Raw genomic sequence first — 26,406 nt, 5'->3', positions numbered from 1 at the left:
CTACATAAGTAAGATTTACTATTTCTATGTAGTTATTCTTAAATGCTTGTGAGACCGGTCCACCGTGGACAGACCCAGATCCTCCAGCAGAGACCGGTCCACCGTGGACAGACCCGGATCCTCCAGCAGAGACCGGTCCACCGTGGACAGACCCGGATCCTCCAGCAGAGACCGGTCCACCGTGGACAGACCCAAATCTGGTTCACCGCAGCCTTAGACCTGCAGTCGGAGCTCCGGAGGGAGGAGGAGAGCTCAGCTCCTGGCAGCAGCATCTCCTCCTCCTCCTCCTCCTCCTCCTCCTCCTCCTCCTCCTCCTCCTCCTCCTCCTCCTCCTCCTCCTCCTCCTCCTCCTCCTCCTCCTCCAGGAGCAGAGCTTCTCCTCTCTGGGAGCCAACACCGACACCACGCTGCTGGAGACCCAGGACGTATTGCTGGAGGGAAGGGAGGCACGGGAGAACCAGAACCAGGACTGAGAGGAGCAGACTGTCAGACACCTGCGGCACTAAAATGAATAGAATCGAAATAGAAGGAATGCTACCACTTCTGTCCACAGGGACTGCCAAAATCCACCTAAAATGAATGTTTCACGTAGTCAAACTTTATTTATAGAGCACGAGTTACACATCAAATGCTCCTCTGAGTTCTGACCAGAAAATGAGTTGAAAAGAACAGAAGTTTAATAAACAAATAAAAACATGAATACAGACATTTTAACATTACGGAGAAATGGAAACAAATTTAAGGACTCACTTTATGTCTCATGTCGATCAGCAGCGGTTCATGAGTGCAGCTGCTCGTGGTGGGTCACGGTGGTCCGTGTCTCCGTCCTTGAGGAGCAGAATGTGCTCTGGAAGCTCCCACCAGGACTGAAGCACAGTAGCCGGCCTGACACAGGAGCTGCTGGGGCTCTGGGCCGAGATAACACAGGCTTTGCAAGTGGGGAGACACACGCAGCATAATGAGCAGCCCACTGCAGCACAGTACACACACACACACACACACACACACGTCCAAACACAGAAACACACACATGCGCTCACATGAAGGTTTGTGTTCTAGCTTTTAATCCCATCTTTCCCCCTCGTCGTGTTATTTTCACACAACATCGCAATCGAACAATAACATGCACGCGTGAACAAAAAAAGCTGTTTGAGTGTTACGAGGCTGCCCAGCCCTCTGCAGCACACGCCTGGTTGCTTACAGCCGAGGCCACGCCGACTGCATGTCTTACGGCGGCATCAGTATGCTGCGAGCATGGCCCTGTGTCTACAGCGCCCCTGCTCTCCCTCCCTTCATCCACCTCTCCTTTTATAGCCTCCCCCTCACTCCTCTGTCTTACCTCCATCACTCTCTCCAGGCTCGCTTGGCTCTGCCACTCCCTCCGTTCTCAGTCTCTCTCCCTCCTTTATTTTTTGGTGTAAAACAGAGCCAGAATCTGTCTGGATGTTGACTAAAAAAAGGTGCATTCATCTCTTTACTATTTTCAGCCTCCTTATCTTATCTTTGAGCAGTGTGTGTGTTTTCCTCTGCTCCCTCTTATTCCACTTCATCTCTCCCTTTTTGCGTCACTGCTGGCTGTGAGTCCCAAGTGGGGAACAGCATGCTAAGCTAATTATACCATTAGGATCCAGCCACACTAATGTTGTTTCTTCTTCTTCTGTCTGTTGTTTTGTAACCAGGGGGACGGGCTCATTAATTGCCCTGCTGATGACTGTCATCATCCACACCCCTCTATGTCCGACACAGAGGGGTAGAGAGAGTGTGTGTGTGTGTGTGTGTGTGTGTGCTGGTCTCAGCGGGTGTCTGATGGGAGGGTGCTCAAGTGTGGAGGACTCATCATGGGTTATTAGGAGCATGCAGGGGGGCCATCAAGCGTGAGAGATGGAGAGATGAAGATGAAGAGAGAGAGAGAGCAAAGTGGTGCTGGTCCTAAAGTGTGGCTTTGAAAAAGACTCATTGAGTTTCTCCTCAAGCTCCTCATCAAACTGTATTTTTGGGTCAACTTTAGTTGGGCAGGAATAATATTTTCTTTGACAAAGAGACGCTGAACTTTATAAAGTTGGGGGGATTGCAACTAACAAAACTAATGTTCCAAAGTGAGGACCTAGTGTGGGTCAAGCTCTTAAAATGCAGGGTCCTACACTTCCCATAATGCAACTCTGTAGCATCTTTTGTCAGACCCTCCTTAGTCTTCATGTTGTAAATGTGAGATAGACTCACAAGTCTAATCTGCTTCTGTTTCTCGTGGTTAAATCTGTGTGAGAATAATTATAGATTCAAAGTAAACCAATCCGAAGCCTTCGGGGTGGGCCTTGGTATCGGGGTGGTGACATGCAGGAGTGGTGCGCTCATAAACACTGTCGTGGACTAGTTGTTGTTGCTGCAGCAGCTGCTGTGCTGACAGACGGACACGGACGGTTCACTCAATCACTGTTCAGAGTGAAACCAAATTATCTTTCCATCGCGCCGGTAATCAGCTGGAGAATGTGATTCGTGGTCACAGGTTTTATTCCTCTCCTTCCCAAAAGCAACGTCTGAGACGACGTTGATCAATAACTAAGTGACATGTCTACATGGCGGCCCCGTAAGGCCCCCACGCATGTGCACGAACACTACACACAACATGGAATACTTAAGCGAATATTTCATCAAAACTATTCATACCGGCAGTGAATAAGCAACGGCTTTAGCTCTTTTTCAATAGAAGGTTTGAATAGAAGACCAACGAGCAGGATCCTATTGACCCAGAGCAGCGTCTGTCTGAGGTAAGTTGTTGAAGCTGTTTTATGAAGTGTTCTTTTAGCAAAATGCTCTGAAGGAGTTGCACAGTGTTTGTCTAAGGCTTTTATTGTGAAAGTGGATCTGGTCTGCACTTTGTCAACAGTGAAAGAGTAGTAATAAAGTTCACCGTCTTGGTAGCCTCTGTGTAGTCGTACACTGTAGTGTTCGTTTTGAACACAGGCGGCCACCTCCGGTTCTGAAAAGTGAAGCCAATGCTGAAGTGCATTAAACTCAGATTGTATAGAAGTCTATGAGAAAATGACTCTACTTCTCTCTTGATTTATTACCTCAGTAAACATTGTAAACATGAGTTTATGGTCTCAACCTCTAGTTTCAAGTCTTCTTCAATACAGCATGATGTTCATTTAGTAAATGATGGTCCATTTAGAGTCAAACAGACCATAAAGCAGAGTATGCTTTAGGGGCGGGGCTACACAGTGATTGAAAGGTCTCTACCAGAGACGTATTCGGCGTTTCTACATCACTCGCCAAATACGGTCACTTCCGTTCACGTGTTGCACAAAGCCAAGATGGCGACGGCCAAATCGCCAAACTCTCGGCTTCGAAACTGCAAACCAACAGGTGACGTCCTCGCTGTCATAGAAAGGTTTGTGGGATGAATGAGTGGTATAATGTGACATTTAGTGGCAGGTGTCAAATGGGCCGATCATTATACTCCCCCACACACACACATATATAGTACATACATACATACAGTGCACACACGGGTCTGTTAATTTCCTGCAAAGCATCCTCGCAGCACATGAAGGCAGATAAGGATAACGGATAAGAATCTAGACAGCCTTGTACACCATGATTTATTCATTTCACATTCTCCTTGCCTGTAATGAACGTGCGGTTAATATTTTATATTCCGACGCTTTCTTTTTTTCACATGATTGCAACATGATTATGTGGGAAGGACACACAGTGGGTGAGTCAGTTTGGGAGGTGAGAGAGAGGGCAAGGGAGAGAGAGAGAGAGAGGGAGAGGGAGAGAGAGAGAGAAAGAGAGAGAGGGAGAGAAATCACACATTTTGTAAATTGTATTGTTTGTGCTTACCAGTAATGCTAATGTGACGCTTAACTAATTGAAATTGAAAACAAAATTAGATATAAAGAGACAATTAAAGAGGGAGAACAGGAGATGACTGGAGAAGGGAGGTGTGTGTGTGGGGGGGGGGGGGACTCAGCATTAGTGTGTGTGTGTGTGTGTGTGTGTGTGTTTCATTGTGAGGCTGCTGACACAGTTTGTTGCTGTGCATCGAAGCAGCACCAGAATAAACACAGAATGCACCTCTAGCTTTATATATTTTCATGCCGTATGGAACAGAAAATGCAATTTTTTTTCATTTTCAAAACACAACAATGAGTAACTACAGAGTGTTTCTCAGTATATTATACTCTGCCCTCTGGGAACATGAAGGAAACGCATATGTTTAGAAAGAAAGGAGAGAAATGAGACGCATGATAATACGACCCTTGAAATGTTATTATTGTTCATAATTGGAGGCTTTAATAAGCCTGCTGTGAGGGCACGGTGCTTTAATGGTGTGTGTTACAATCATTTACCAGATTCACAAAGTAATGGAGACTCTGGATAAGCCTCCACGATGTTTCTCATACAATTATGCAGTTTTACCAGTTTATTGAAAACACACGGAGATGGAGAGGAAAAAGTATAAATGTCCTGAAAATGTATCTCAACGTTCTCTTGTTCTCCCTCAGATGTTACGTTACGCTCAGGATCATTTTAACGTTCACGTGGTAGTTTATGGACGAGTGTGTTGGTGTGGAAAAGCTGCACACATGCAGGTCGGACGATGTGGTTTTCTTCCCAACTTGTTTTGAACGGTTGAATAATGTTAAATTGGTTAGCTAGCACGTGTATATCAGTTGCTAAAGCTAGCTAGCTCGTTTTGACGGCAAAGGTTTGAGGTTTGCACTCTTGATTCATATGTGAGTTTGAATTGATGAGAGAGTATAGGATGAAGCCGGGCTCAAAACAATGACTGTGAGCCCAAAACACCGGCTAAATACCGGCTAACGGTACATTTTGACTTTGTCGGCATTGTCTCTGCAAACACAAGGCTGCATTGTTAATGTTAAATGGACCGAACCGGGAACAGGAAATGCTTAAGTCGCTTCATCTCTTCTCCATTTGCGTCTCGTCGATCATTTGTAAAGCACTTTAAATAGTTTTATTTGTTTGAAAGGTGCTGTATGAATAAAACTTGACTGATTGTTTGATGAAATGTTTAACTTTGATAAACGTTACCTTCACAAAAATGTGCTGTACATCTGACGGTGTGTTTGCAGTATTCTATGATTAATTTGTCATAATATCTAAGCCTGAGAGAGGATCTTTATAGAGAACTTGTAGACAGACTGCACGTCTCTGAGATCAGACTTCCACAGAGAGGAACATATTAGAGAATGGCGTGATCTGTCATACCAGATAGATCATTACTAAAAATGTTCTGGATAAGTCCTGGAAAATGATCTCTGGGAAAAGAGTCGGCGCCCTACAAAAGTCCCTTTTGAAAGTTTTATTTGGTCATTTTACTTTTGTACATTTACATAAAGGCGGGTCTTATGGCTGCAAAGCGCGTTTCAAATGGCCAAGCGGGTCAAAAGCAAGCCGATTGGTCGATCCAACTTTATATTTATGGGAAAGGTTTTGAAATAGACGCGTTAACGCCTTAACTTTAAAATCAATACAAGTAAAAGAACAAAAAACTTCTCCAACTGACACTAAATCCACGTGGCGACAGAGGAGCCATGTTCCTGCCGTCACGCGCCGCAGTCGGCGTGATGTTGTTGTGCCGTCTCCGCGAAGGTGACGTGAAGCAAGAGCCACGGGGCTGATGGAGGAGTTAATTAGAGGCCAGGCCAGTCATCTCCACCTTCTGACCCAGTTCCAGCAACCCCTCCCCCATCCTCCCCCCTCTACATCTCCCCTTATCTGTCACTCACAGTCCCGCTAATGAGCTTATTCTGAGCCGTACATTATGTCCGCAGCTGTACCCTTTTTCTCCGTACAGCTTGCTTTTTTTTTCTTTTTCCTCCCTTCCCAGAATCAGAGAGGTGGCTGTTCGTTCCCACCAATTACATCCCCCCCCCCCCAACTTCCATTCATCCGTCCATCATTTCTCCCTCTTGTCTCCGTCCTCTTGTTTCTCTCGTCTGCTCCTGTTGGAAGCAGGTTGTAAAACAGGCTGCCTTATCCAAATGGAGACAAGCCCCGCGGTCACCCAAGTTTTTTTTGTTGTCACATTAGCCTCTTTAGTCAGCGTGTGTGTGTGTGTGTGTGCGTGCGTGCGTGTGTGTGTGTGTGTGTGTGTGTGTTGAGGCTTGAGTGTAACATTAGCCTCGCAGTCACAGGTAATGATCTCATCTCCCCGCTGGTGACTAGAGGCACACAAAGAGAATTACACACACACACACTGTGAGAGGGAAAGATGGGGAGCAGAGATTGGTATTGTAATGGTACTCTAATGGGTTACCTGACAAGTGCTTTTTCTTAATGATACCTCCCCCCCCCCCTCCCTGTTTCTCCCCTAACTCTCTCCTCCAGGTGCACTTCCCTTCTTTGAGGAGCCGTGATATGGACACCAGGAGTGGCGACGTCCAGGTACGTGTTCAGCTCTCGTAGCGCGCCGTTTGTGTGCGTCAAACACGCCATCTTTAAATAATGCCGCGCGCGTCATCACATCTAGGGACGGCCCCCCCCCCCGAATCCCGGTTTTATACGGAACCGGTTCTAAATTAGTAAAAACCCGGAGTATTGATGAGGTTTGCGTTAACTGTTGACTAGAAGTCATGCAGTGAGATGACCTCGTCTCAAACCTCCTCCGGCTCAGTGCAGCGTGAGACTCACATTGTGGCAGAGAGAAGAACACATTTGACTCACAAACACAATAAAACCCTCACAAGTAAGAGAGCAGCAGTTTATCACAACATGTGACCAACGAGCAGAACGTCAATCTGCAAATGTTCTCCTGTTTGTCCGTCCTCGTCTAACGTTCGTGGTGCCAAACGCAGTTTGATCAGAAGAATAAGCTAATAAATTAAAGCTAATCAAATGTTTAGCTGCAAATGTATTTTAAAGATTTTGGAAGTTTTTGTATGGCTGCTCAAAAAAGACTATTGGTTTATATTAGTGCTGGGCAAGTTAACGCGTTAGTATCGCGTTAACGCATTAATTAATAATAATATTTTTATATCAATAATTCTATCGCGCCTTAACGCAGTTTTTTTTTATTATTAAGCGGACAGGCAGCGAGCGGTGAACAGCTGTTTGTGTGGAGTCTCTTCCGTCTCTTCCTGTTTCCTTCACCTACATTCCCCTGGGTCCTAAGTCCCTCCATGTACAGCTTCGTATCACCCTCTATGTACCAACGCACATTTATAACAAATACCACACATTTTACATTTTAATCAGCGTTGCATGTGTGTCTGACCAAAATACCAAAAAAAGCAAAAAAGAAATGATTCATTTAAATTATTTTTTTAGAGTTTTTAAAGTTGTTTTGTTTGGAATATGTATAATAAGCATATGATTTAGTTATCGCTACTGAGAATTTAACAAACATGATGTAGATAGGTTTGCGGTTTTCAAGTTGTATATTTCAAATTGCATCTCTTACACACATGAAGATAAAGTTGTGAACACCGGCTGAATATCTATTATCAGAATCATTATAACTGTATTATAACTGCTACTGTGTAAAGAGAATACTGCTGTTAAAAAGAACCTGATTTGTTTAAAGTGTTTGCAAACCAAATGTTATTGCACTTTTGTTCATAAAGCAGTACTTTTAAAATAAAAGTGCGCAATACACTACTTTTGAATTCATTATTGAATTTTGAGCATAATAATGCGATTAATCGCGATTAAAAATTGTAATCGTTGCCCAGCATTAGTTTATATACAAGAATAATGAAGCAAAGTTGATTCTTTTCTTAATTAATCGTCTTTTTTTCTCTCACAAAATAATCAAAAAGAACCGATTCGAGTATCTATAAGAAACCAAACCTATAAGCAGCATCGATAAGAGTATTAGTATCAATAATATCCCAACGATACCATAATCGCATCGTAACACGCTCTCTGTTCAGCTGCTGTTAAACCAAATCTACGGCTGTCTGAGATCACTCACCCTGTTACCCTCCGCCATTTCATTTGAGTGTCCAAGTGTGAATTCTGTGCCCTTTATAGCGCCTTCAAAAGTCCACACCATGAAATGAATGAAGAAGTGTTTGTGGTATGAAAACAATCCCACAATGCAATGCAATGCAAAAAAAAAAAAGGGGGCGATAAAGGGAGTAATGACACCAGGGAGTGATTTTGGACACAGAAACCTGAGTGAATGCTCGCTGAAACAACGGACAAACAAACCAACGGGTGCTGAGGCAACACACGGGCAACGAGAGAGGAGAGCTGCAGGCGCTGCTCACAAGTATACGCTCCTCTGCACAACAAACCGGCGTAAGAACAGCAGCACGAAGGTGAGGTTTGGCTTTTAAAACAATAAATCAACTCTGCCTGGGAAAATGAAATCGTACGTTAAAAACATTTTTTGATTTGGTTTTGCGTCGGCAGACCGCCTCAAATAGCTACAGCTGTTCAATTCGACAAAAACCAAACCTGCTATTATTCAACATGTGTTTTAGCTTTGAATCCTGCAGCACCTGCACCTGCTTTTTTTTAAATGATTTCATTTTCTCTCTCTGCCCCACAGACGCCCCACAGACACACTGTGATGCTCTTATATTCCTGGCTTTCTATTTTTCTATTTATACCCACTGAGATGAGCAATATGCCCCAGGCAGCCCTCACTCTCACACACACACACACACACACGCCGACACACACACACACACACACACTCTCTCGCTCAAACACGCACACGCTGAGAGTTAAGGTTGAGGTGAGAGGGTTTCATCAACAGTGTGTCTGACCGTATGAACTAATGTGATGCAGTTAGCTGCTTTGTGGAGCCTCAGAAAGCAAACAGAGGACCAGAGTTCCCGCCGTGTCTCTTTCAGCCTTAAAGGGAAAAACTCATCTGATGTTCCTGTGATTTAGCTCCTTCTGGGTTTATAAACATGTGATGAACAAGAGAGTCAAGAATGTTTTTGCAGACTCATCAAGAGACGCATCCGAGCCAACGTTGTGACAGTAATAGAGCCCTAAAGCTCAGACATGAGTCAGCATTGTTACTCTTCTTGTTCCCTCGTCTTGGAGTCGATGAGTTTGTTTTAATGGGTTTTTGTTTAGGTGCCTGAAATGAGGTGTGTGGTAAAACACGAGCTTCACACATTTTGTTCAGCGATATCCTGGCTGGATGCTGTTTTGTTGGCCCAATGTGTGATTTAGAGTCCTTTAATACGTCCACGTTTGAGAATACGTGGATAACATACGCATCGTCTTTCGTAGGTATCGCTGTGAACGCTGGATGACACCAGCCTCTGTGGGCTGCTCAGTTGGATAAAGTGGAGTGTTTTTGTCGTGTAAAAGCTTCATATGAAACCATAAAGAAGCAGCAGAGAGAGAGAGAGAGAGAGAGAGAGAGAGAGAGAGAGAGAGTGAGTTCAGGTCAACACCAACAACTGCTTTCAAGTGGATTATAACATTTTGATTAACTCCAGCAATCAAAAAACAATTAGCAGCGAGTCATTATCTTGCTCGCGTTCCCGGCGACCTCAACTAGAAAAAGGTGAGTTCATCACATTAAATGCGTCCCCGCTGCACTCGCTCACCTGCACATCTCTGGATGTTACGGGCCGGCTCACGCAGAGAGACACACGGCGAGAGAGCCTGCTGTGAAACCCAACCCGTTAAAAATGAATGAAGACAACATCCATGAGAAACAGCGCGTCCCTGCATTATTTACCATATTGAGAATACACTGAAACTGTGTCAGCTTGACTTGATCCACCTCCTCTGCCCTCTTTTCCTCCCCCCTAACTCCCTTCCCCCTTCTCCTCCCACGCAACGCAACACGCACTTTTCCTCCCGTAGCCCCTCTCGCTGAGTGAGGCCCAGAGTTTACCTGAGGTTGAGCTGGGTCAGTGTCATAACTCTTCATCCAGCGGAGCAGAGGCTTAGTCAGGAGGAATAAAGTGTGCAGCAGATCCTCTGATTGTCTCTCCGTGGATAAGTGTGCATGTACCTTCTGTCTCTGGGAGCATCGTAACACTCAGTTTGAGCAAAGCTGTGATAGCATGAAGCTAGAAGAAATGGTGTGGAAGCAGCTCAGCCTGGATGTTCCCGTACAACATAGCTGCATTGTCAATTATATACATATTGTGTTTGTTTTTGACGTATAAAAAGAAATCTGTTTCTAATAATAGTAGGTTCAGTGTGAAATCAAAAGTAAACGTGTCATAATTAACATCGGTAACTTAAATAATGTTATTTTAAGACAAAGCATGCTGTTTCTTAGTGAACATAAGTAGTTTTGTTGGGTTTTTGTTGTCAGTTTACAACATTAACCGTGTGTTTAATACGTTTCCCTTGAGACGTGATTGTGAATGCAATTTAGTTGTCTGTCACTGCTGGTTAGAGAGGCACGCGTTTGGTTTAATTCATGTCTATATTTATCATTTATGAAATGATTGTGTGCAGCAGTGGAAGTACGCATTTGACATTTTCTGCAGTCCTGTTGCAGGATTGCACTCCTGCTCGTGGCTTTAGTTTTATTGCCCTATGATGTGTCGTGTGACATGATATCTAAAATGTTGTTTGTGTTCTTGAGAAAGTTCTCTTCAAGATGCCACAGAATGATCATTCAACCCTTTAGACTTTAGAAATTCCTCTCAGTAGTCCGGTTTCCATTCACCTTCAGCACAAAAGCTTTTGATTAATCTGCGTTTTTAGTCGCTACTGTTACGTGACTAGTAGGAGTTTGGGGACAATGAGCTGAACGGCTGTTTGTTCTCATTCTCCAGTACACTGATGAAGAACATGCAGTTAAAAGAGAGTTAAAAAATCTCAAACAGTGAAGAGACATGTTGAAAAACGTGAAATATGGCATTTAGTTACCTTGAGGAAGGTTACAGCCTCCTCATCAGCCCATCAGATGTTTGCAGAGCGTCTGTCGACCGCTCAGCAGGGGACCGTTTGTCCTGAGGGAACTCCAAATATCATTTAACTTCTTCATTTTTAATCAGTTAATGTAATACTTGCTTAGGCGGACACGTCTCCTTTTGTAAGATTAAATGTTTAATTTGTGAGTCTTTTGCCTTCATTGTTTAATCACGCTGCAGATTATTCCACCTCGCTGCTGCACAAGTATATTCATAAATACCGAGATTAATAAAGCAAAGCTACAACGTTCTCACAGGAAACCTGGAGCCTCGATGACGACGTCTTCCTTTAAGAGAACAGTTGGTGCTCCTGTTATCACCGCCGCCTCCTGTCCCCTCCAGTGAGACCCCGTTCATGTTTTTGCTGCTGATAACCTCCTTTAATTACCGCTCAGACACAAATGATGTTCCCATTATGAAGCATGTACACATTCACAACATTCTTGAGAATAACTTTGGATTAATGTGTTCACGTGATTGTTTACTCGTCTTTTTAAACGAACAAACAATTTGTCTTTCTTTGTCAAAAGCACATTGGTGCCGCAGCACAACCCGCTGACAGAGCGAGAACCACTGATTTGAGATCAATAAGTTTCATTTATATCAAATATTTCAGCAACATTTTGACTTTATTTATTTACTCTTATTTCTATTATATTCTATTGTTACTCTATTATTCATATATGTTTATATTTTGATTCTATTGTTTTTTGTTATTCTTGTAATCTTTGATCAAACTCTGGCGCAACAATTTCCTTCGGGATTAGTAAAGTTCTGTTTTATCTTGTCTGAACCCTAAAACCAGACGACAGGATGAAAAAGCATATTTTCTTTAAACAATCGTCAAAACTACATCGTTTATCACAGCCACAAACTGTCAAAACTGTCATTATCGTCAGATTTTCCACTTTCCGACGGTCCTTGAACACATCAAGAATATTTTATTCTACATGTCTTATTTAAAATCTCGCCCCAAATGAACCTTTTGCTTTAACCAGAACCTGTAAAAAGAACATTGAATTCTGAGCTCCTCAGCGTGACTAGGAAGCCGTGATTGATTCGACTGAGACCGACGTTCTGGAAAAGTTCTGGAAAATTTCGACTGAAAGGGTGCAAAACACAGAGCAGAGCAGAGAGGAGAGGCTGCATATAGCACGGAAGCCTCATTTTTTAACACTTTTGGCAACTTGTTGTATATATAGATTCCATTGTTTGCTAATTTTTGTAAAAGATATTCAACTTCTTTTTCATGCTTTATTGCATAACTGTGTCGTACTGCACTAAATACTGTTTCCCCCGAAACTCCTTGGTGTTCAAAGGGTTAAATGAAATTAAAAACCTTAATTAAACAGCCAAGAGAACGACACCGGTGTAAAATACAAGAAAAAAAGTTTCTGTTTAGTGTAAAAAATAATAATAATAAAGCCGACAACTTCCTATTTCTGATCATGTTAAACCATCACAAGAGCTTCTTTAGAACGACGTCCCGGTGCATCGGTGACGTACGTGTGTGTGTGTGTGTGTGTGTGTGTGTGTGTGTGTGTGTGTGTGTGTGTGTGTGTGTGTGTGTGTGTGTGTGTGTGTGTGTGTGTGTGTGTGTGTGTGTGTGTGGGCATCAGGGCTGATGGAGCACAATGAGCTCAGACTGGCAGCGCGGCTCACAGCGAAGCCCACACACACACACACACACACAGGTGGGACGACGTTCACCCTTTGCTTCCCCCTCTGGTCCCGTGTCTGCATCAGCAGCAACAACGTGTTAATGAAATGTGATGAAATATGAAGGATCCTCCCGGAGGCAAAAGCCCTCAAAGTTACACATCCTGATGAAAGCCTTAAACATGTGTGACATTTCAACCGAGCACATCTTTATATCTAACCCCCTGCGGGTTAACACACACACACACACACACACACACACACACACACACACACAGCTCCACCTCCCTTCTATCTTAACCAAATACCCATAAGTCAACCTGTGACCTAGATTTAATAAGTAGTCATCGCGCTCAGGAGTGTCTCCTTTTCTGTCTCATTTACACTTTATTTACATATGAGAATAATATACAATAGGAACGTCTGTCACAGTGTCAAAACTCCTCTCTGTGTGCGTTTTCAGATTCAATATGTATTTTTCTCTCCTCGTCTCCACTTACTCTCTTCCCATCTGTCAGGCACTATATCCTGATACATCAGCGTTATTGACGAGTGGCGTGCTTATGTCGTCTACGGGGGAGGAGGGGGGGGGGGGGGGGGGGGGGGGGGGGTTTGGTCTATGTCGAGCTAAATAAGCAGTATGGGGAGATTGTAAGTGAGACGGGTCACCGCGTACCCGTTTGTGCATTTGGGTCAAAGCTAATCTCATTCCAGTCGAGATGTGTCCCAACAAATTCACCTCCAGACGTATTGACGCCTCCTCAGAGGAGACTCCGGACATTTTCACATTTGATTACAACGTGACCACGGTGCGCCGTGTTTTTAATGGAGTGTGGAGGGATGAGGTTATAGTCCACCAATCCTCACCCAACAACCCAAATGATATCTTATGAAAAAGGTTTTTTGTTCGTTTTCTTACCAAAGTCCAGCAACACGTGTCAATTTCCGCTCCTTACGTGGATAACGCTTGTAAGGAAACAACTCGGTTGGATTTAGGCAACAAAACTACTTCGCTAGGTTTAGGAAAAGATGGCGGTTTGGTAGCGTTACTCATATTTTTAGGTTAAGTTAGTTATAGTTAAAAGATTTAAATACTGTGTAGCAACCGTCGTTCTTCGTCACATTAAGTTAAAGATGTTTCTCTGCACACAGCTAACAGCAACTTTTCTTTTTCATCCAGTCAATACCATGAACAGAATCTATTCATTCATCATAATCACACCCACATTAATCAGTGGAAAAGCGGTTAATTACATTTTAAAGGTGTTTTAGCGGTTGCAGGAGGACTGGTGTTATTTATTGTCACCACCTTATTGTCCGGTGTCTCCCCAACGTAATGAGCCCTAAAAGCAAAGATTTCACCTTCAACCTGCGGCTGAATGTGACGGCGCACCATCACGTCACATTATGTATGCAGAACATGCACCCCGATATGTTGTGGTATTCAACAGATTTAATGCTGCTGGATTTACATATTTAACACAAGGGAAACATATGGGCCAAATAAATGGATTAATTCATCTGGCTTCCTATGATGTGGAGACCCCCACCTTCTGTAAATCTCTCCTGGCAGAGAACTGTAATGCCTATTATCATTACTATTATTACTATTATTACTATTATAAGCTATGTCATTGGCTGTTATGCCCACAACCTGTGTGTCTTAGCTGGGCGCAGGCATTTGACATGTTTTTACCGCCACTGCCTCGTCTTCTTCTGATGAAGATCCGCTGTTTGTTCAGACGTTAGTTGCTGCACCTTCATGAATGAGTACTTCACTCACACACAAAATGACTATTTGTATATCAATTACTTAACACGTTACCTTGAGTTCTTAAAGAAAACGTTCTCGCATGAACAAAGACTCACAAAAACTAAACAAAGTCTTGATGAATTGAAGCAAACAGGCCACGTGAACATCCGCAAAACTATCTAAACATCTGTTTTATTAACTCTCACACAACTCGTTCAGTACAATCCAAGTCTCATTTATCCAGTCGTATGCTAACTGATTCCCCAACACATGAAACTTTAATAAAAACATAACGTATTTAAAACACGTTGGACTCGCATGAAGTGGAAAATAATACGTTTTAAGCAAAGATGCACGTGTTTGGGAAGTAAAGTGAGGATTACTCTGCACGAGTTCTGTGAGAGTTAGTAACTATTTATTATATATACAGTATATATATATATACATATATATATACTGTATATATATATATATATATATATTGTAATGTTCCACTTACGAGTCGGAGACAGAGTGAAGTCCTTGCAAGAGGTTCATTAACACAAACCGTAACAATAGTGCCGAGCAGCTCCAGCCAACATTAACCCTCTTTTCAGTCTAAACAACACACTCTTCTTCGTTGGTTCCGGTCTAACGACCTTGCTAGCTCCCGACACAGAATAGGTAACAACAGCAACAGGTTACTAACTGTAACAGGGTCGCTACAATATATATAAAAAATATATATAAGACTTTCATGGCATGAGAGAAAAAGTTCTCTTTAACAATTCAAGGTGACACACACGGTAACTGATATACAATCGGTCATTTTGTGGGTGAAGTATTCCTTTGAAAGTTTGAACTATGACCCCCCCCCCCCCCCCCCCCCCCAAAACCGTCTCATTGTCTTCCATGTTGAGCCACCGGTTTGAGCTCGGAGTCGGCATCGTTCCCATCCAGAGGTATCAACGTGTTTCAGTACTTTTCTACCATTAATCTGATGCTTGTGCAGTCTGAACACTGTTGGCCATCATGCTACATGCTACATGCTACTTAAGGTTTTAATCAGGCTCACTGTCTGTGCAGTGATGAGCTCCGTACTGTACTGACACCGTACTGTAGCTCAGTGGTGCCGAGCTGTGCTCAGGCAATTAGAGAGCTGCCTTTGTTGCCTTTAACGAGTTTGACCCGTTTTGCTGATAATACGCATACATTTCCATTCTTTCTCCGTTTTTCCTCCCGTCTTCCATCCCTTTCCTTTTTTCCCTTCCTCTCCATATTTGTATGAGAGTAATCCTAATCCTGTGAAACAATGTGAAACAGTAAGAGAGAGCCGAGCTTCCACGTTCTCAACCGGACATCACATCCATCTGGACACGCCCACGGATCCTCAACGGTCTGTAGGAAAGGGGAACGTGCGATTTGCATCCGGTCAGGTGTGTTTCCATGTGACATATAGGAGCGAGAGGGAAGACGGAAAAGCTTGCCCACATGAGCATCCAGGAGTTATCTGTTCAGCCAAGCTGAGACAGACAGACAGAGACTGTGAGAGAGGAGGAAGGTTGAGTACAGGCAGATACTGAGGGAGGGAGATATGGCAACCAAAAAAAAAGAAAAAGGGCAGAGATACTGAAGTGTGGGAGGCAGACAGACAGGAGGGCTCTGCACCGATGGAGAAGGTAAACTACAGCTATACTTAGAGAGGAAAACAGAGCAGGGAAGGACAAGATGAGGTGGTGGAGAGAGAAAGGAGGGGAGATGAGACGGAGAAGGTTTTTAATACATAGGAATAGATTTACATACAGGATGATATGGATATGTCAAGCTTAAATATCCCGACTAACATCCTGCCAATAGACTCCATTCTGTTTTATTATATTGTGTGTGTATATTAGATGAACAGGTGACAGAATTACCCATCCACGTTACAAAGTCATGTCCCAGAAATGTGCGTTTTAACATATCTAATTGGCCAAAAGCGGCGTTTTGCTTTATTTTTTCTAGGACTTTTAAGTTTATTGAAATTCAAACTCTTCAAAATATCGTCATGTAAAACCCAACAACACAATCTCCCACACATCGCAAGACAGACAAAGAAGAAAATAGTAACAACAGGAAAGAATAAGTTTGAGCCAGTGTGTTGCAGCAGGAGAAGAGCCAGGTTTGCAGGAAAACACTGTGTGGAGGGTCGGGGCCGACCCAGTGGCATCATAAAATGAACGAAGGTGCTGCATTGTTTTATTGGAAGGCTAATGTTAGTCGGTCAAAATTATAATCTTAATGTAAAGAGACAACAAGGAACTTTCATTTCATGTTGATTTTGGCGGTCCCTGTGGACAAACGCGGTAGTTCTATCCGAGCACCAGACTCCCTCTCAAACCTCTCGTGTTACTGCAGCAGGTGTCTGACAGTCTGCCCCTCTCAGTCCTGGTTCTGGTTCTCCTGTGCCTCCCTTCCCTCCAGCGGGTCCAGCAATACGTCCATCGATGACGAGCTTTGAGAATAACTGTGTAGAAATATCCAAACTTCTTGCTGATGTTTACTTATGCTAGGTCATATAGAGGCATCATTTTGAAATTGAGACCATTTCATAACCTGTTAAAAGTTCCTCACAGTAACTTTAACTCATTTTAAAGTCAGAATAAGGCTTTTGTACGTTTATTTTGGCACATATGCTGTTCAATAAACCTTCTCTTTTAACACTGATGGCAGCAAATATACAATATATAACTAGATTTAGCTGCTTCCTGTCTCTACCAACTTTAAAACCAAACTAAGCGTTACTTGGGTTTAGCTGGAAGACTGCTGAGCAGCTTCCAGTCTTTGCAGAGATCAGAGGAATCGTGTCCACGCTGAGGCTCCCAAAACCCCTGACACCACATCTGGAGAAGAGGATGATCTGAAGGGAGGAGGAGGAGGAGGAGGAGGAGGAGGTGGTGGTGCAGGGGCAGAAAAGTGAAAGGAGGTGTGGATTAAAGGTGAAGGCTTTAGGAAGAATAGAGAAAAAGCATGAAACGGCAAAATGCTATGGTTCAGTGAGGTCAGCATTATCCTCTTAGATCAAAGTTTTCTTTTGTCAGTCTATCTAATAAACAAAATTAACATTAACAGGAAGGAAGTCGTATTTTCTGTCTTTAGGGCAGTTTTTTTTACACACCATTGTTTCTTACAGTAAACGTGCGCCCACTCTCAAAGTAAATGGTGAGTTTGCCAAGTCCATGACTCACACACACACACGATTAAGGCTGCATGACCGAAACGCGGCTGGTTAACCAATCGATAGTCTGTGCTGAATGACTGGGTGAAGGCTGCAGCGTGATCTCTGCTTGTGCGCATTCATGACTCAGTCAGCTTGTTTTTTGGTCAGCATTACTGTGTGTGTGTAGAAAGAGGAGCGAGTGTGTGTGATGACTGAACTTCTGACGGTTCAGTCATCCTTTAACAACCTCAACAACTCAACACGTTCTCATTCCTAACTACGTCAACTGCCGACGCTTGGTCAGAGGCTCTACGACGCTCTAGATGCTCCTCTCTGTCAGATTCAACTCATCACAAGTGACTTCAATATAAACTTCAGTGTTCACAAGAAGTTTGGTTTATTCAACCAAGCCTCCTAGTAGGGTTTAGGGAAGATCACTCAGGTGGCTAGCGATAGCGTAACGAGTCACGTGGCTAGCGAATGCCTACCGACTCAGGGGACTAGCGAGTTCCTACCGACTCAGGGGACTAGCGAGTGCGTAACGACTCGCGTGACTAGCGAGTGCGTAACGACTCGCGTGACTAGCGAGTGCGTAACGACTCACGTGACTAGCGAGTGCGTAACGACTCGCGTGACTAGCGATTGCGTAACGACTCTGTTGACTAGCGAGTGAGTAACGACTCGCGTGACTAGCGAGTGCGTAACGACTCGCGTGACTAGCGAGTGCGTAACGACTCGCGTGACTAGCGAGTGCGTAACGACTGTTGACTAGCGAGTGCGTAACGACTCACGTGACTAGCGAGTGCGTAACGACTCACTTGACTAGCGAGTGCGTAACGACTCGCGTGACTAGCGAGTTTGTAACGTTTCTGTTGACTAGTGTGTGACTAACAACTCGCATGACTAGCGAGTGCGTAACGACTCACATGACTAGCGAGTGCGTAACGACTCACGTGACTAATGAGTGCGTAACGACTCACATGACTAGCGAGTGCGTAACGACTCACGTGACTAGCAAATGCATAACGACTCACGTGAATTTCAAGTGCCTAACGACTCACGTGCTTAACGACTCACGTGAATGAGTGCCTTGAGAGTGCGAACGCATTGCTAAACTGCAACAATCAGTGAAGTCTGATGACATTTCTTCCGCAACTTTTAATTTCAAACCCAAATCCCCCATCACCCACTCCTCCTTTCTCTCTCCTTTCATCTTTTCCTGCTCATTATAGTTTTGTTAATATACATTTTCTAAAGCCCCCCCCCCCCCCTTTCCAACCCACTCCCACTCCTTGAAAGCTGGAAATCAGGACACTTCGGCAGCGGAGGGGTTAAACTGAACCCGGCATCCTGATTGGCTGCCGGCCGGCGGTCTGAACCAGCCTACAGAAAGAGGTAACCAGGCAACCTCAGAGAGGGAGAGAGAGAGAGAGGGAGAGGAGAAGAGGGGGCAGAGAGAGAGAGAAAAAAACGCGCTGAAAGAAGCCTGGCATAGTTTTGAGGGGATTGTGGAGAAAGATGTAACGGAGCTCGCAAAGCGCTCTCCCCGGGATGGAACAGTGGATTACTCTCCCTGCAGAAACACGCGGTGGATGTCTGGAGCAGCCAGGAGGAGATACACGGGAATGAACGGATTCTAAAGCTTTTTTTTTCTCACTAAAATGGGAACTAACTGTGCTCATTTTCGCTGTAGTGCAAAGGTAAGTGCGCCAGTGGAGAACAGTGTGCACACACCTCGTCCCGGTCCCGTGCACAGTGTGTGTGGGGGGGGGTTTGGGGGTCCATAAAGTGTTTAGATGGGTGTTTTCACACATAAGAGGAGCCTGTGGATTCAGTGTGCTCTGCTCATATCACTGCAATGAATTAGTGTTGGTGCTGCTGGTGCATCGGGATTTTAGTGTGCGCGCTTGAGTGAGTGTGTGTTGAGGAGTGTGTGTGACCCCCCCTCACTGAAAACATAGTGGTCAGGGTCTGTGTGGCGGGAGGTTTGCTGCATTTTGGCATCTGTGTCCCACCCCCTCCCCGCGTGTGTAGTTGTGTTATTTAGGGCGCGCTCCAGATTATTCACAATTTTTTCTCATGAAGTCGTAGAAATGTCTTTTAACGTGCACTTTAACGTGCGTCCTGTTGTTTGGCGCGTGCTTGTCTGCGTGCTCCTCTGCCCAATACCGGGGGTGGGGTGGGGGGGCGCTCAATGGTGACTTAACCTAATTATACTTCCACTTACATTAGTTTCTCACACACCTATTCAGAAGTGTATTATAAGTGTACATGGCCACACACACACACGGCTCTTTATTTCGGCTACTTTGTTTCCTGTTCTTGAGTCTTTCTACCTTCCGCGTGCTTCAATGGATGCATGTCCCCCCGATGCGCGCGGGGGTTGGCAGTCCACTTTGGAGGAGCGTTGCCTCGCGATACAGGGAGTGAAGTGAAAAACGCGCGTTGTACGGTGTAAAAAAAGCGTTGAATAAAAAAAAAAAAATTGCAGCCAGTGGTGTGTGTCTGCTTCTCAGTCACCGGGTTCGGGTTTGATGGAGAACGAGAGTTGAATGGGCGACCCGGTCTTTGAGGGGGCCCGGGCTCCCTCCGCTGCAGCTAAAAGCCGCATTAATCATGAAGCTGGCGGTGTGCTCTGCAGAGACCCCCCCCCCCCCCCCCTCTCTGTCTGCACACAGCCTGCATCATCTCTCTCCTGTAGCAGGTGTACTTGTAGCTGCTGTGTGAATGCTTGTCTATGATGGGACTCAATACAATCTCTGCTCATTTAGAATGTGTTCAGGGTTTTGTCACAGATGTGAAATAAAAGTGTGTAACGCCTTTATTCCACAACCGTTCTTTATCTCTGAGCTGCTGTCAGTTTACTTGAGTGTTTAAGCTGAATTGTACCGCATGTCAGATGGAAACACTGCATTCTGACAACAGACTGTTGTTACTTTGTTCCTAGTTATTACTCAGCTGATTCAGGTTGTTACATGGAAAAACAAACATCATGAAATACGATGCATGTCCACAGGTTAAACTAGACCACCTGCACAACTCTTCACTCATGACACTTGTTTTAACATACTCTTGTTTGTTTATTGTACATTTTTCACATTTCCTCATACAGGCGACCCCCCTTCATAATGATAATGACTGTAATTCTGCAGCTGCTCCTTCAAGCTGTAAACGTAGACATTTGAAGGCAAAACATTTTACTTTTAGTTTGTTAAATAAATGGTGGTGTTGCTACTGTAACCTAGGTGAAGGTCTTACCCCCCCCCCCCCCCCCCCCCACACACACACACACACTATACTGGCAAACAGACCTCTTATTGCTGCCTGTATGGGCCCAGCAGGCGACTCCAGGGCGCCATAGTAACCCAGAGTATTGTGTAGAAACTCTCAAAGAAAACCCGGTTGAAGGCTCCCTTTCTCCCTCTTTCAATACTCGACTCCATCTGCTCCGTCTACACTCTTTTCTTTTCTCCAGCCTCCCTCTTGCAATTTATGTTTCCCTCTGCAGTGGGTCCTGTGTCCGTGCTGTGTTAACGGTCCACAAAGCTGTTGGAATGACTAAATCTTAAAACAGAAAGCGGCTCTTTCAGGCTGCCTGTTCCTGACACCAGGAAATCGTTGGAACCCTGGAAGCTTACTGTTCTGGCTCCTAAAGCTTTGAACAGCTTTTTTTTTTTTTTTTTTTGCAAATCTAAGCTTTTAACTCTGAGAGTTGGAGACACGCTGCACCTCTGATATCTGAAAGAAAGCCTTCTGACTCCATGTAAACGTCTGCTTTTAAAAAAACCACTGCAAGGAATTACGTCAAGCTTAAGGCCTTTGTTTACCTGTGTGAAGTTTGAATCACAGCACTTTAAACATAATGGTGTCCACTGAGCACATCGGAGTGTAGTGGCCTTCTGGAAACCCCAAATATCTGACCCCCAACCAAGCAGGACCAAGGAACAACACCTGCCAATTACAGGCTGAACAACCAAAACCTCACAATAACACGTAATGGTGGAACTCCTCCCATAACCTGTTGTTTCTGCAATCTTATCATTCACATTTCTGCCTACTTAGGAAGACATCGATGTCTTTTGTTTGGTCTTCATCATCCCCCCCATGAGGTGTTGAATCCACTTCCTGTTTGACTTTCTGCTCAGCAGTTTGCACTCTTTTTCCACTCAGCTGTCCTCCCCATCCGCATGAAAATCATTCATGAAAATCATCAAAACATGCAATCAATCGGTTTTTCTTTTAAAGGAAAAACGACACAAGTGAGCACTTTGCCTCCTCAGAATGCTACCTGTTCTCCCCTCACCTCTGTGGGGGATTGAACCCGAGTTATCTTCTCCTAAGTGTGAGCTACAGATGCCTGCTAAGCACTCCACTCTTCTTCACTGTATATCTATGTCAAAGGTAGAATTGTTATGCAACAGTAATAGAAAGACAAGTAAAGAAGGAATCACAGCGACATTTATTCCTGCTTTTGCTCAAGTATTTGAAAACAGGTTGTAACATGTTCGATGTTGGTATTTTGTTCTGGTCGGGGGTTCCACCGTTACGGAGAGAGGAGAGCGGGAGAATTGACTGGCTCTTGGCTGGCTGCCCGTCCCATTGATCCACATCCTCTGTGTGTGTGTGTGTGTGTGTGTGTGAGTGACATTCTCTCAGATATAATTGGCATGGAGAATATCTTTACAGCCCACTGGGAGTACGTGTGTATATATGTACCCTATTTCCTGGCCTTTATTCACTGTGAGGGGAATGGGATGTGTGTTTGTGGTTCTGGGAGAATCAGCATCCATCACACAGACACACACACACACACACACACACTCAAGGGGCAGTGAGAGAGCAGAGCAGTCCATCCAGAGGTGCAGCTCGAGCTGCCAGCTAATCTGCCTCTGCAGTCAGTAATCTGTAATCTTCTTAAAGCACTCGCAATCTGTCCACACTGGTGGGATTAGCATCTGCAGACACAACAGCAGTGTGCGCGCGCACACACACACACACACACACGCTGCCCTGACCGCAAAAAAAGACGGCTGCGTGGGTTTGGCTTTGCTTTTGCAGGCCCGACTTCTCGTCTTTCGTCTGCGCTGTGAATGAGCAGATAGATAGAAGGAAATGCTTTATGGAGTGGGTTTAGTTTGCAGATGTCTGGTTGTATAGAAGTCTATGAGAACATGACTCTACTTCTCCTCAGTAAACATTATAAGCTGTCGCCATCTTGGATTACTGCCGTCACCATGTGTTTTTTTTTTCCACCTGATGAACAGAAGTTACCATATTTGGAATGCGGAGGAGTAACGTAGAGACGCCGTGTACGGCTCTGGTAGCGGCAGCGACCTGTCAATCACAGTAAGCCCCGCCCCTAAAGCATCCCCTGCTTTATGGTCTGTTTGACTCTAAATGGACCATCATTTACTAAATGAACATCATGCTGTATTGAAGAAGACTTGAAACTAGAGATTGAGACCATAAACTCATGTTTACAATGTTTACTGAGGTAATAAATCAAGAGAGAAGTAGAGTCATTTTCTCATAGACTTCTATACAACCAGAGGAGTCGCCCCCTGGTGGACATTAGAGAGAATGCAGCTTTAAGACACATTGGCATCGGCTTGGTACAGCCAGAAGAGCGTGGGCGGGTATTAGATAAGTTGGACTTGGAGTCCATGATGAACCATAAGACCTTTCGGATGATCTCCACAAACCTCACAAATGTATTTTCATAGTCGCAATAGATCACAGAGTAACTGGCTACGTGCAGTTTTTAACGACCAGACTGAAAATGAATGAAGCGTGGTAATTGCTTTATGTTTTTTGTTCACGTCGAGCCTCTCTGCAGCTCTCTTCGCCGCTCTGTGCTTTCATCGCCCCTCCACATCTTTACCCTCGCAGTGTCCTCTCTGTGTTCCTCAATCTCTGTCTTTGGTTCTCCATCTCTGCCCTGTTCCTATACTGTCTCTCTCTCTCTCTCTCTCTCTCTCTTTCTCTCTCTCTCTCTCTCTCTCTCTTTCTCTCTCTCTCTCTCTCTCTCTCTCTACATCTCTTTCGTTCTGCCTCTAGTGTAGCTTCAGGGATCCTCTTGTTTCAGATGGGATGTTGATTATGGAACTGAGACTCTTGAGTTCATCCTTTTTTCGTCTTTTTTTTTTTGCCCTGCTCACACATTTGCAGCACCGTTGTTATTTCACATCATCATTATCACATTTTCCCTCCATTTCCTCTGACGTGCTGCCATACACGTCTGGTCCTCTGCTCTTCTCTCTCTCTCTCTCTCTCTCTCTCTCTCTCTCTCTCTCTCTCTCTCTCTCTCTCTCTCTCTCTCTCCTGCGAGCGCCACTTTGTGGGGGGAAATCGCAAAGGTGTTCACTTTGTTAATGAGTTTTTCACGGCAAAACAAAAGCACTTTGGAGCAGAACACACACACACACAAAGGCGTGTGCCACACCGGAGTCACAGCACATTAACACTTCAATTAACTGAACGCCTTACATTCTCATTTCCCTAGAAGTCAAATCCCCCCCCCCCCCCCCCCCCTCACCCAAAGCAGTATCGCACGCTCCTTGTGACATTTTGGGTGCAAACGGGGCAAACAAAGCATCATAAATTACATTTTAATTTGTGTTCTCTTGCCTTTCATCCAGCCATGTACAAAGGAGCGGAGAGGCCTGGTTTTGCACCATATTCTTCATTCAAGGAGTACAATAGATAATGAATGCATGTACGGCACGGAGGAGGGAGAGAGGGAGAGAGGGAGAGAGGGAGAGGGCTCTCAGGTTTGTTCGCTACTCTTCCCTGTGGACCGGCTCCACTGACTTCACCACTCACTGTGAGACTGCAACAAAGTTAGAGAAAGAAAAAGACGGAGACAGGAACGGAAGGATGTTCTCCTCCGAGGATTTCCACTTTATATTTCTCCCCCTCTTCTTCTTCCTCTCTTTGTCTCTGTTGCTTTTCTCTCCATCTGTGCTTTTCCCGTCGCCGCTCGCTAATGAATTTTTAAACCGTCCCAGGATTGTCCCCTTTTGTCTCTCCCTCACTCTCTCTGTTTGTAAAGATTAGCCCCAATTCAATCCATCATTAGCTATTGCAGTGGTCTGCTCAGTCAGTCTTGGCTTCTAAAGACAAGGTGCTGCCGACCTGTTTCGGTCCTTCATAGGCGGCGGTGGCAGGGCCGCCCTGTGTGCCAGACATCTGTTGAAGCAGATGAAGCAGGGAGGGGCCGAGCGTGGCATCTGTGTCCAGGACAGGGGAGCCGTCTCTGGGCCGGAACCACACCACGAGCTTGCCTCCCTGGAGCATCTGGTGCCCGGCTCGTGCGGCGCTCGCCGGGCTCAGAGGAGCAGGTGCGGGCGTCTGGAGGCCGCCGCCGCGTTCAGCCCCCCGAGCTCACGTCTCGCCGACGGACGCCGTCACGCTCGCTCGCTCTTCTCCAAAGTCGTGTGCTTCGGCTCTCAGCACTTAAGTTGTTGCAGCCGAGCACTTTTGTGATCACAGATTGGAGTTTTTATGCGATGTCATGGGTCATGAAATCTGCTCTACCCATAAACCAAGTTAAGTTTCAATTAAGGTAGAAAGATAAAAAAATGATCAAAATTGGATTTGTTCTTTCATGCGGCATTAAAAACCTCTGAGGCTTCAGTTCTAGCTCACTGCGCTCAGACCTGTGACGGAACCTTTCAGGCGGAGCACATTTCTGCAGCTGCATTATGAACACCGACCCAAAACAAAAAGCAAACTGACTTATTACGGACAAACAAATGAGTTATGAGAGGAAAATAACCGGCGGCGTAAGAGAGAGGAAGCTCAGAGGAGCTAAAGGCTGAAGAGTAACAACGGAAGCTTCTCAATGTCGACGGAACGAGAGGCCGTTTAATCCTCCACGCGTAACAACGCACACACACACTAGTGTTAGAAACTGGACACACACTGCTACTCTCTTTGATCACACTACCTCCCACTGTGCACGTCACACACACACACACACACACACATTCTGGCATGTGTTTAGAGACATGAGGGAAGCAGATTGAATGCGGTCTATAGGCCATCTTTTTGGAGGGAGAGGGAGAGGGAGGGGGGAGAGAGAGTCCCATCTACTGTATCTACTTCATTTACTACACTTTGTCATGACTGTACCTGAAGTGGGCCATAAGTAGGGATTTCCTCCCCCGAAACCTGGTTCTAAGCGGGAACCGGTTCTGAATTAGTCAAAACAAAAGTCCGGCTCCCTTTGACTCCAGTAGATGCTGAGAACTCTCGTTTGTCTCACAAGTAAGAGAGGAACCAGCAGCAGTAACGTTTTCTTTTAGTCATCGTCTTTTCTTCTCGCTGATCAATGAATCGATTCTTTCTTGCCCCTCGATCAACACTTCTACACCTCAGGGTGCCATTTGGCAACGATTTTGAGAAATTGGCAACCAATTAACCAATTAATTAAGTTAGTGTTGAGCCATGCAAATGGAGAGAATGACACATAAAGATGAAATAGTTCATTCATCTGCATGGATTCACTACCACAGGTCACCACAGGTCACCACAGGTCACCACAGGTCAACGTTTCTTCTTTTGGAATTCATTCGTCAGGGTTTTTAAGGAACAGCACTCGGACCAGCTGTTGCAGAATCTTCTTAACCAGTTCAGGAATGACTCACTGCTGCAGCTCATACATACATTTCTATATAATGTTATCAATCAACGTCTTCCTAATGACCCAACGCGCTTTACATCCCTCCAGTTGTAGTATTTTTTTATTTCCCGCCACTTTTAAATGCCGTTTACTGGCAGCTGTGTAAGAGGATTTGACCCGCAGACACATAAACACACATTAGGAACACAGATCAAATGAATCGGTCCTCACTTAACCGCTGAATGTTCAGCTGCAGCCGGCCCAGAGACAGTCAGCGTGGCTTTGTGCTGTAGATTGAGCTGTAAATGTGGAGCTTTAG

This window comes from Pholis gunnellus, assembly GCF_910591455.1.
Source record: "Pholis gunnellus genome assembly, chromosome: 4".
NCBI classification, from domain to species: Eukaryota; Metazoa; Chordata; class Actinopteri; order Perciformes; family Pholidae; genus Pholis; species Pholis gunnellus.
The sequence above is the reverse complement of the archived record's forward strand: the minus strand, read 5'-3'. Positions refer to the sequence as shown.